At 45.6% G+C, this 12,382-nt stretch overlaps 1 protein-coding gene across 1 annotated transcript in view; it reads left to right on the top strand.

Moving 5' to 3' along the window:
* Positions 1 to 7,045: 7,045 nt before the first annotated feature.
* The window catches only part of TRAF3IP2 (TRAF3 interacting protein 2), a 49,912-nt gene continuing 44,575 nt past the window's right edge, over positions 7,046 to 12,382 (top strand). Inside the window, exon 1 of the mRNA XM_040983903.1 lies at positions 7,046 to 7,150. The gene's annotated coding sequence lies outside the window, so the exon portion shown is untranslated. The remainder of the gene's footprint in view (positions 7,151 to 12,382) is intronic.

Below are 12,382 nucleotides of genomic sequence, written 5' to 3'. Positions count from 1 at the left end.
GCAAGTTCCCCTTTGCTTGACTGCTCTCCCACTGAGCATTACTCCAGTCTTTGGAAATCCTCAGCCTGGTGACTCCCCGTGGGGAATGGGCCCTCTCCCCAGGGTCCTGATCTACTCAAGAGGCCCAAAGACTGGAAGGGTTTATTCTCCCATTCCCCCTACCAAGGCAAATCCAATTTCAGTCTTTCAATCTTCATGGTAGTTGAACTCTTCCTTAGGTTGCTAATGGTGGACATGGCCACCATTTTTAAGGAAAATTCTAGAACAGCGGGGAGGATAGGGGAGTGAGATGTGATCTTAATGGAGAAGATCTCAATAATGCAATTCAACCAGAGTCAAATGGAAGTTTTATGTAATATGATGACTTCGGTTCAGGTTTTCTAGGGACCTTGACTCTCCATATTGTTTTCTCATCATTCTTAGGGTACTGCTGTCCAACCCCAACAACTCACTGTTATGGATACAGTGACATGTGCATTCTAGTCAATGAAAAAAAAAAAGGAACGAGATAAAGAAGGCATAGCTGTCTGCTTGAAGGCATGAATTAAAAGGTGCACCCCATCACCTGTCATGTCATTGATCAGCACTTAGTCACATAGCCAAGTCAATCTATGGGGAAGGCTGGGCAAGGCATTCTTTATTCTGTGTACCATTTGCTCATTATGTTTCTTTCATGATGGCAAATGAAGGGAATGGATCTTGGGGCTCAATTCTAGCCTCATTGTAGTCATCAACAACCTAGGCTGGGCTGAACTACACCAAGCTCAGCCCAGGTCCTTGAGAATCTCAGGGAAGAGGTGAAGTTCAAGTTAGCTTACTCTTCCTGGAGGTCCCATGTGAGCACACAGCCACCGTTGTCAAGGGCAGTGCCCAGAGGGACAAGTAGTGTTCTCATGAAGATAGAAAAGTATAACCCAGGCCTGAGGCTCTGCCCTCTGTAATGTGTAGCACACAGGCTTCCAGAGAAAAGGGAAGACAATTCCCAGGAAACAGAATTACCAGAGAAAGGCAGATGAATGTATGTTGGCAGGCAGAAGATCTTGCCCCTTGGTTTAGAGCAATGGGAGCCCATGGGGAAAGGCAGAATTGTCAGAAAAAGGAATTTGGGGTTTTTGCTTTGTGGTTGGGTTCTTACATAGTCTAAAAATGAAATTGCTCTCTCTCTCTCTCTCTCTCTCTCTCACACACACACACACACACACACACACTCTCACAGAGGGAGAGAGAGAGAGTAGATTTTCTGGTCTTGTCATTCTCAAGATGAAATTCTAAGAACAATTTTCTTACAGTTAGCACTGCTGCTCCCGTTTCCTCTGACTGCATGTGTGTTTTTCCAAGCTGAAAGGGAAAATCTTTTAAGCTAAAAGGTCACAGAATTGTTTATCCTGCCAGGGAGGTGTGAGGATTGAGCTCGGAGTGTGAGGATGACCTTGCTCACACTAAGCATTCACGGGCATGAGAGGTGATGCAATCCGTCGTCCCAGAACTGCACAGGGCCAGGGACGCACCTATCCTCTGGACACAGCACAGGGCACGCAGGCCAAGGCCTAAAGAGGCAAGCACTTCTACCTTCAGTTTCTCTCCCTTTGGACTCTCAGTTGTGGTTATTGTAAGTTCTCATCAATGTACAAGACACCTGATTGGTGAACATTTTAGTATCATCTACTATTTTGTTGAAGTTTCTCCTTTAAACCACTTAGCATTTTTTTATTATTATTATTTTTATTGGAAAGGCGGATATACAGAGAGGAGAGACAGAGAGAAAGATCTTCCGTCCGATGATTCACTCCCCAAGTGAGCGCAACAGGCCGATACTATGCCGATCCAAAGCCAGGAGCCTCTTCCGGGTCTCCCACGCGGGCCGTCCTTGACTGCTTTCCCGGGCCACAAGCAGGGAGCTGGAAGGGAAGCGGGGCTGCCGGGATTAGAACCGGCGCCCATATGGGATCCCGGGGGCGTGCAAGGCGAGGACCTTAACCACTTGCGCCACCGCGCCGGGCCCACCATTAGCATTTTTAAAGTTTACTTTCATTTTATTTAAAGGGAAGAGGGGGAAGACAAAGAGACCTTTTATATGCGAGTTCCCTTCCCAAATGCCCACTACAACGAGGGCTGGGGCAGGTTAAACGCAGCAGCCTAGAATGCCATGTGGGTGTCTCTCCTACATGGAGGCAGGAACCCAAGTATTTGAGCTTCCTAGGTTGCTCATTGGCAGAAGCTAGATCAGAAATGAAGGAGTGGGGCTGGAACCAGGCAATCTGATATGGGATGCTGGTGTCTCCAAGTAAGGACTTAACCACTCTGCCAACTTTTGCCCCAGCCTTGCAACGCTGACTAATAGCCGATTCTTGGTACATTGGTGAAGGTTTTCATTTTTTAAAAAATATTTATTGGGCTCGGCGGCGTCGCCTAGTGGCTAAAGTCCTTGTCTTGAACGCGCCAGGATCCCATATGGGCACCGGTTCTAATCCCGGCAGCTCCACTTCCCATCCAGCTCCCTGCTTGTGGCCTGGGAAAGCAGTCGAGGACGGCCCAATGCTTTGGGACCCTGCACCCGTGTGGGATACCCGGAAGAAGTTCCTGGCTCCTGGCTTTGGATCGGCATAGCATCGGCGGTTGCACTCACTTGGGGAGTGAATCATCGGACGAAAGATGTTCCCCTCTGTCTCTCCTCCTCTCAGTATATCTGACTTTCCAATAAATAAATAAATCTTAAAAAAATATATATTTATTATGAGGATAGTAGCTAACGTTAAGTACTATGCAAAACATGGCACATACATCCTTTAGCCTAATAGCTGCTGCATGCCATTGGCTAGTGTGTCCATGGCTAAGGAGGGCATGGAGCTTCAGTGGAGCCACCCAGGTCATCACTCACCAAGACTGTGTTGGGGAAGAGGCTGCAAATACTCACCCTTCCATGTCACCAGAGGAAAGAAGACATCCTGAACGCAAAAGCTGAGGCCAGCACTAAACCACCGTCACTACCCTTGAAATAGACTCTTAACTGTCCCCAGTAATCAGTTTGAGAAATTTGGGTGTGAAGAGGTTAGGAAGCTTCCTTAAGATCCGATGGCTGGCAGGAGGTCAAGAGGGACTCAAGCCAGGAAGCCCAACACAAAGCCCCAGTCCTTTTCTACCCCTTGGGAATGCTCAGTTTTAGGGTGTAAATAGCTGGAAGATGGGTGTTCACATCAAATGGCTTGTCCTAGGTTCTGCATAGCAGGCTATGCCAGCAAGTACAGCCAATGCATTTTTTAACATTTCAGGTTTACGTTTACTTATTGAAGGGAGAAAGAGAAAGAACTTCCATCCACTCCATTCCTCAGAATCTCACAACAACCAGAGCTGAATCAAGAGCCAGGAACTAAGCACAGACCTAAGTACTTAGGCCATCATCTGTTACCTCCCAGGGACCCCTAGCAACCACATCCAGGGGTTTGGTGCTTTTAGGGTACCAGGTAGCTAAGAGGCCTGGAGAACTTCAGAGAAAAGATGAGAAGGAAATCTGCCACCTGGGTTCTATTTTCTAGGGTGTGTGTATTTCTGATGACAGGTTAACAGTTTGGAATCTGGGAAAAAGTCAGTTGGACTTGCATGAGCAGTCCATATTCTTGTTTCCCTGTGCCTACAACTTGCATCTGGAGCCCTGAGAGAGCAGTCAGTCCAGAAAACATATCAAGGATCAGCAAGAAGTACATGGCAAAAGTGATGTGTAGACCGCAGCAACATTATGTACCAAAGAAAGTTGATATTTCTATTTCCCATAAACTTTTTTTAAAAGACATTATTTTTTATCTGAAGGCAGTTACAGAGAGAAGAGATAGGGAGGTCTTCCATCTACTGGCTTACTCCCAAAATGGCCACATGGCTCCAGAGCTGAGCTGATCCAAAGTCAGGAGCCAGGATTTTCTTCTGGGTCTCCCACGTGGATGTAGGTTCCCATCTTCCTCTGCTTTCCCAGGCCGTAAACAGGATGCTGGATGGGAAATGGAGCAGCCAGGACTCCAGTTGGAACCCATATGCTATCCTGGTGTGGCAGGCAGAAACAGCCTACTATGCCATAGTGCCACCCCCAGATTTTTTCATAAACTTAAAAAAAAAACAGTATTTACTTGAAAGGCAGAGACAGAGATTTTCCATCCACTGGTTCTCTCCCCAGAGTATGCCACAATGGCCAGGCAGAAGCCAGGAGCCCAGTCCTCCATCCAGGTCTCCTACATAGGAGGCAAGAGTCCAAGAGGTGCTTGGACTAACTTCCACTGTTTTCCTAAGCACCATTAGCAGGGAACTGAATCAGACGCAGAGCAGCTGGGACTCAAACTGGCACTCTGATATGGGATGCTGGTGGCATTGCAGGTGGCAACTTAACCTGCAGCACAACAATGCCAGTCCCTTCCACATGTTTGAAGTCCCCTTGCACCTCCCTTCTAACTTGAGGACTACAGTTTTCACTATGAAATGTGCTTTTTGGGGCTAGGTTTGCCCTACCTGCCACCACCTCCTTCCAGTTCCTCACTTGCTTTCTTCAGTCTAAAATTCCTTTAGCATGGAATAAAGCCATTCATTTCATAGAGGGTGATGAAGCTTAAAATGCAAGCACCCCTCTGAGAGGTACTGCAGTGATTTAAATTCACACCATATAATTTAGGTATAAATGAGTGGGGTTTTTTTTCCCCCTGAGAGTACATTAAAGAGGAAAGAGCAGAGGAAGGAATAGGGATACAATACAGTGGTGTTGGAGGAAGGGAAGTCCAAAGAGGAAGATGGGCATGGAGGGAAGGCTTGAGGTGCCCTGGTGGTGGGCGGGGGGTGGGGACTCTCTGTGGCAGCAGCAAGGGCTGTATGCCTTCCTGGGCTCCCTGGGTGGGCCCCAGCCTGGCATGCAGGGGAGCCAGTTCACACAGTCTGTGGGCACTTGCAACCCAGCTGTGCAGCCCTTCTCTGCCCTCTGATTTCCTTGCCTATAAATTGACAGCAGTAAAACCCACCTTGCAGGACTGCTTTGGGTTTGTTTTTAATCATAGCCAAAACATAAAAAATTGGCCATCTTGGGGCTGGCGCTGCAGCTTATAAGATTAAGCCTCCTCCTGGGACACTGGCATCCCATGTGGATGCCAATTTGAATCCAAGCTGCTCTGCTTCTGATCCAGCTTCCTGCTATTGTGCCTAGGAAAAAAACCAAAGATGGTCCCAGGGTTAGACTCCTGCACCCATATGGGAGATCTGGAAGAAGCTCCTGGCTCCTGGATTCTGCTTGGCTGAGCCCTAGCTCTCACAGCCAGTGAACCAGCAGATGGAAGACTCTCTCTTTCTTTATCTCTCCTCCTTTCTCTGTAACTCTGCTGTCAAATAAATATAAAAATAATCTTTGAATTGAACACCTGAACCATTTTAAGTGTAGTTAAGTGGCACAAAGCACAGTCACTGCTGTGCAACTATCACCACCATCCACCTGCAGAACTGTTGCTGTTGTTGTTTCTTAATATTTGCCAGAATTTCTTGCTTTAAAATTTATATTTATTTTGAAAGAGCAAAAGTTATCTACCTTCTGCTGATGTACTCCCCACATGGTTTCCACAGCCAAGGCTGTTTTGAGACAGGTCAAAGCCAAAGGCCAAAACTTCACCTGGATCTCCAATGAAGGTGCAGGGGCCCAAGTACGAGCCGCCTTGCCAGGGACAGTTGCAGCGAGCTGGATCAGGAGTGAGGCAGCTGAGACTTGGACTGGCATTCTCATATGGAATAACACTGCCAGAGACAGGGAATTAGCCTATCGCACCACGTTTTGCAAAACTGAAATTCTATGTCCGCTAAGCAACAGCTTCCCCCATCCCTCTCAGCCCCTCACAACCCCCATCCTGATCTCACTTCTCTAAGAGCCTCATGTAAGTGGGCCTTGTACATCTTACCTAGCAGAATGCCCTTGGGTTCATTCAAGCTGTAGCGTGTATCAGAACTTTATTCCCTTTCAAAGCTGAACATTTCATAATTGTATAAACCACATCTTTTTCATCTGCCCATCTCTAGGAAAGGTGCATTTGTTTAGTTAATTAGTTAGTTAGTTATTATAAAGGCAGAGTTACAGAGAGAGGGAGGAAGATAGAGAGCCATCTTGGTTTTACTGGCTCACTCCCTGAATCTACAGCAGCCAGTGGCCTGGAGCCTGGAGCTCCTTCCATGTCTTGCACTTGGGTAGGATCCATCTTTTGCTGCTTCCCCAGACGTATTATCAGGGAACTGGATGGGAAGCAAGGCATCTGGGACTCAAACCGACACTCTGATAAAGAATACAGGCATTGCAGTGGCAGTCTAACTTGCTGTGCCACATTGCTGGTCCCTGTCCATTCATCTTTTGAGAAAATCTTAGGTAGTTTCCACCTCTTGGCTCTTTGATTAATGCTGCTATAAACACTGGTGTTAAGATTATGAGATACTTGTTCCAGCCCCTGATTCCAATTCTTCTGCAGATCAAAGATCTAGATAAACAACAGGAACAGCCATCCTATTTCCCATAGCAGTCGCACCTTTTTCCTATCCCACCAACAGTGTACAAGATGTCCGTCTCTTCTCACCCTCACCAACACTTGCTATTTTCTGGTTTTACTTTTTTTTTAATGAATAACAGTTCTATTTTAAAAAATATTTATCTGAAAGAGCAACAAAGAAACAGAGGGAGAGGTCTTCCATCCACTGGTTCGCTCCCAAATGCCAGCACCAGCTTTGGCTGGCCCACACTGAAGCCAGGAACCCAGTGCTCCTTGAAGGATTCCTGCACCGGTGACAGGTAACCTAGTTCCTGAGCCATCACTTGCTGCCTCCCCCAGTGTCTGCATGAACAAGAATGCTGGAGGTGAGAACACAGGTTCCATTTGAACCCAGGTACTACAGCATGGGATGTGGCACCTTCCACCTCAAGGGTTTTGAAGAAATGGAGTGGATTGAGCCACATCTTGTCACTCTATAGAAACCCAGCACCAAGGTGATGGCACGGCCCCAACCTGACCCATTTACAGCTTACACCTTTCCTCCCCTCTCCAGTGTTGCCAAGAATTGTGCAAAGAAAGCAAATAATGTGGACTCCACCCAAGCGGGCAGAGAATACAGACTACAACAAGGTTGGGGGAGAAGCAAAGTAACATCCACCAAGGTAAGTCAAGCTCTGGGTTTGAATCCTACTCTGTGGCCTAGCTGTGGGCCTCAGGAGAAGCTCCTTCATATCCCCAAATGAGGTTCTTCTCAAAATGGATTTGAAGTTGCTTTTCAGTGATTCGGGGGAAAGCGAAGAAAGACTCTTGCAGAGGCCATGAATTCATTTCCCCAAATACCTGTCTCTCACAGCAAAATGTCTTAGGTCCACCTAAGAGCGGTTAAAAGTCAAGCTTCTGTGGTTGGTATGATGACTCAATAGGCTAAGAAAGCAGAAGATGGCCCAAAGCCTTGGGACCTTGCATCTACATGGGGCACTCAAAAGAGACTCCTGGATTCTGGTTTCGGATTGTCTCAGCTCCGGAGCCATTGCAGCCATTTAGGGTGTGAACCGGTGGATGACAGATCTTTCTCTCTGACTGATGGCATTGTAACTCCTTATGAAAAATGTACTGTTGTGACAATATGGGAAAAATCAATCGGAGGGTGGATTGAGGGGAGGAGAATCCCAGACTCTACAGAATTGTATGATAAAATTTAAAATTTTAAATAAAAATTTTAAAAAATCTTTCTCTCTGCGTCTCCTTCTCTCTGTAGATATGATCTGCCTTTCCAGTATAAATAAATAAATCTTAAAACAAATAAATATAAATTGGAAGCCATGCTTCATATTTGGTGTCCCTCCTCCAGGGTCCTCAGGAAAACAGCTAGAGAGACACAGGGAGGACAGCAGCTGTCATGCCTGAGGGGTGGTGCTCCAATGGGAGCCCTTGAGGGCGGAGCCTGGGAGCCTGGGCCCCACCCATTTCAGGCCCTCTGTGAAAGGAAAAGCATTTCACCCCTGCCATGCCCTTATTCCCTGCCCACTTCCTCCCCTTGCCCTTCTCATGCACAGGCTATTTCCCCCATCCCTGCAAAAGACGATGCTAAAAATTATCTCAAAGCAGAAATTCCAAGGCTAAGGCAATAAAGACTATTTTTTTTATTTAAAAACAAGAAATTGTATTCCTTTTCTCAAGAAAAAAAAATACCACTTGCTTTGTGTAAAAGGAAAACATCAAATTGTGCCTGTGTCTCTCTGGCTCTCTGCTTTTTCATATACATGAAAATTTTGGTACTTGCATTGGGGTGCAGTGCGTTAAGCCACCATTTGCAATGCCAGAATCCTAAATCCAAGTCCTTGCTGCTCTGTTTCCAATCCAGCTCCCTGCTAATGTGTCTGGAAAAGCAGCAGAAAGTGGCCCAAGTACACGGATTCCTAGATGGTATTCCAGACTCCTGGCTCTGGCCTGGCTCAGTTCTGGCCATGGAAGCAATCTGATTTTTTTTTTTTTTACATTTTTTCCCTCTGTTTTATTTTTAGTTTTATGATACAATTCTGGGATTTTTCCTTACCTGCTCCCCAAATCCCACCCCCAACATATTATCATATATATATATCATATGCATTATTATATATTATATTATTATTATTATAGTATAGTATATTATTACAACAGTATAATGTTACTACATCTTATTTCATATTATTACAACAGTATAGTCCTTCATAAATAGTCTTAAGTCCATCATTCTGCTATTTAAGTGTATCCTGACATTGCAAGTACAGACTATGACAGAGTCCAGCATCCTATTGTCAAGTTATATCCAACAGCTTCTTTGAAAGTTCATCTTTGATTTGGAAGTACAGATGCATACTGCATTGTATCTTTACATCTGGATTTAATATGGACTGATTTTCTTAAGCAAATACACACATAATATTCTGGTGTAAAGAAATACAGAAATGTGGAGTCCAAGTAAGCCTGAGCAGCAGCACAGCATGGGTGTCTGAGTCCCTTGGGCACATGCCTGTGGTTGGGAGTACTCGCGCCAGCCCAGACTTCCTGCTGAGGTTCATAGCTCCCCATGCAGCACTGCTACATGGGGGGAGGGTCCTGGGTTTGTGGGCGGCCAGTGCGCCAACTGGTGCTAGTCTCCACCCACTGGCCACCAGCAGCAAGCTCTGGGGTCTTGGGAGTATGGAATTACTGAGTGTGTGGTGGGCAGGATCAGAGCAGACTGCAACACCCATTAGTTTGTGTAGAAGACAAGGCTGGAGACAACTGACCCAACAATCGCAACTAACAGTGTTCTCATGGGCCGATTTGGGCAAAGGACTCTACTGGTCTCTGTATTGGCATGCACACACACAAGGGATCACCTCAGATGAAGTTTGTTTGGGAATTCCCCCAGCCGAACCGCAGGACTCAAAACTCCAGCCATGGAAGTAATTACAGGTTCCATGATCTGACTGTGGAGTGCATGTTTCAGAGCTGTGCCTTCTCAGTGGTTTAGACAGAGCAGTAGACAGCATATCCAGATGCAAAAGAAGGATTTGGCAGTACACTGGAACCTGTAGAGGATACCTGGTACCATAGCAGAGGACGGAGGACAGAACAAATCAATCATCAATTACCCCAGCCAAGAGTTGGCAGTGAATACTTGGTCAAATGAAAACTCTAAGGTGGACTATGTCAGCTGCTAGATTCTGGAGAGATTTCATCGTGATTGGAGTTATAAGATTGGCAGCAATACAGAACTGTTGAACTATGAAAACCACTTGAGCAGGACCCTCGGAGCATACCCCACACTGGGGACCCTGGGAGGGTTGGAAGGTTGGGTGTGGCTTCTCCCCTTGTCTCTCCCCTCCTCCCAGATACAGGAAGGGAAAAAGAATATCAAAACAATGGTTATACCCACTTTGCTCTAGCCTTTGACACTTTGCACCCCAATTAGGGGAAAGTATCAAAAATAAAATGTATAGTTTTTTTTAAAAGAAATGCAGATATGTGTATACTGTATATACATATTTTTAAATATTCACTGTTTATTTTTATTGGCAAGGCAGATTTACAGAGAGAAAAGTCAGAGAGAAAGACCCTCCATCTTCTGGTTTATTCCCCAAGTGGTTGCAGTGACAGAGCTGAGCTGATCTGAAGCCAGAAGCCAGGAGCCAGGTGCTTCTTCAGGGTCTCCCACACAGATGCAGGGCCTCAAGACTTTGAATCATCCTCTCCTGCTTTCCTAGGCCACAAGCAGGGAGTAGGATGGAAAGTGGAGCAGCTGGGACATGAACTGATGCCTACACAGCAAGTTCCAGTACCTGCATGGTGAGAATGCAGTCGCTGAGCCACTGCACTGGGCCCAATATATGTTATTTTTAAACACTTATTGATTTTCATCTATTTGAAAAGCAGAGTGATTAAAAAAAAGAGAGAGAGAAGGAGGGGAGTTATCTTCTTCATACTGGTTCACTTCACAATTAGCTACAGTATCCACTGTTGGACCAGGATGAGACCAGGAGCCCAAAACACAGTGTGGGTCTCTCCCACGGGTGGCAAGAGCTCACACATTTGGATCATCACCTGCTGCCTCCCAGGATGCATTAGTAGGATTCTGGGTTGAAACGGAAGCATCAAAGACTCAAACTAACACTCTGACATGGCATGCAATGACCTTATCTACTGTGTCACAATGCCTGTCCCGGGATACACTATTTTAAAAACAAGTCATGCAACAGACAGGTCCCCATTTGGACCCCTTCATCCCATATCAGAATTCCTGGGCTCAAGTCCTGGCCCTACTCTCCATTCTTTTTAAAAAGATTTATTTATTTAATTTGAAAGGCAGAGTTACAAAGAGAGGGCAAGACAAAAGGAAGTCTTCCACCTGTTAGTTCATTTCCCAAATGGCTAGAGCTGGGCTGTCCAAAATCAGGAGCCAGGTGCTCCTCCAAAGCTCTCATGTGTGTGCTGGGTCCCAAATCCTTGAGTCATTCTCTGTTGCTTTCCCAGGTCAGAGAGCTGACCAGAAGTAGAGTAGTTGGGACACAAAGTGGTGTCCATATGGGATCTGGTACTGCAAGTGGGTGGCTTGTTACGCCACAGCATTGGCTCTCGTTCTCTCCATTCCAACCTCCTGCTAATGCATATCCTGAGAAGCAGCAAGTGATGCTCACGCAAGTGCTTGGGCCCCTGCCACCCACAGAGAAGACCTAGGTTGAGTTCCCAGTTTTCCTGTCTCTGACCTGTTCCAACCTCAGCTGTTGTGGGCATTTAGGAAATGAATCAACAGATAGATTTCTCTGTCTCACAAATAAATAAACACAACGTTAAATAAGATAAAATAAAGCAACTCATTTTTTTAAGTTCATAGAAAATGCATATTATGAAAAAGCTATGAATGCATTTCACAACTTTTTGTGCCCAAATAAATGTGTACTAACTTGTTATAAGCATGTTCAATGGGATCTAGTTTGAGACACTAGGAAAAGATAGCAATTTACAGAGTTCCTATTCAGAGCAGCATGAATTCTAACCAAACTTGAAGTAAGAACAGACATCAACTTTATTGTGAAGCTTTAGTGTGGAAGAACAGAGAAATTTTTTCAGGCCTTACCAGAAGTTTGTGGGACAATGCCCCCTTGGAAATCAGCAGTTTAGAGAAGTATAACTCATTTGAAAAGGGAATAGGATAATGTGAAGATGAAGCCTCCACTGGGAAATCATTCACATCCGTTTGTAAAGGAAAGATTGCTCTTGTTCATCGTCTCAGAAGAGGACAGAAACAGCAACCAACGTCACAGATGCCTCAATCAGTTCAGCTTGCTCAAGTCTGACCAGAGAGCTCCAGTGGAGCACATTTTCTGCTTGATGGCTCCAAAATTATTGTTCCCAGATCAGTCACAGCCCAAAGCAGAAGCTTGGTTTTATGATTTAGTTTTAGTTTTTTTTTTTTTTATTGGAAAGGCTAAACTATAGAGACAAGAGACAAAGAGAGACAGATCTTGCATCCACTGGGTTCTTTCTACAGACAGCTGGAGCTGACCCAACCCGAAGCTTCTTCTGGATTATTCCATGTGGTTGCAAGCATCCAAAGACCTGAGCCATCCTCTGCTGCTACTTTCCCAGACCACAAACAGGGAACTGGATCAGAAGTAAAGCAGCTGGGACTCAAACCAGCACCCATGTGGGATGCCAAAACCACAGATAAAGGCATAGCCTTCTACAACTCAGTGCTGGTCCTGAGAACAGTGGCTTTAATACAGATTTTATATAAGTATGGTCAGGATCCACAGGTACTTTGCATAAGCGTAACAGGAGGTGAATCATGGCTGAAGACAAAGCACAATCCAAGCTGCGGCTACCAAAAGATGGACATAGTCAAAGTACAAGCAGATTCTCAGGAGAAA

This window comes from Ochotona curzoniae, unplaced genomic scaffold (assembly GCF_017591425.1).
Source record: "Ochotona curzoniae isolate NIBS_2020 unplaced genomic scaffold, NIBS_Ocur_1.0 contig_3819, whole genome shotgun sequence".
In the NCBI taxonomy this organism is placed as follows: domain Eukaryota; kingdom Metazoa; phylum Chordata; class Mammalia; order Lagomorpha; family Ochotonidae; genus Ochotona; species Ochotona curzoniae.
The sequence above is the reverse complement of the archived record's forward strand: the minus strand, read 5'-3'. Positions and strand labels throughout refer to the sequence as shown.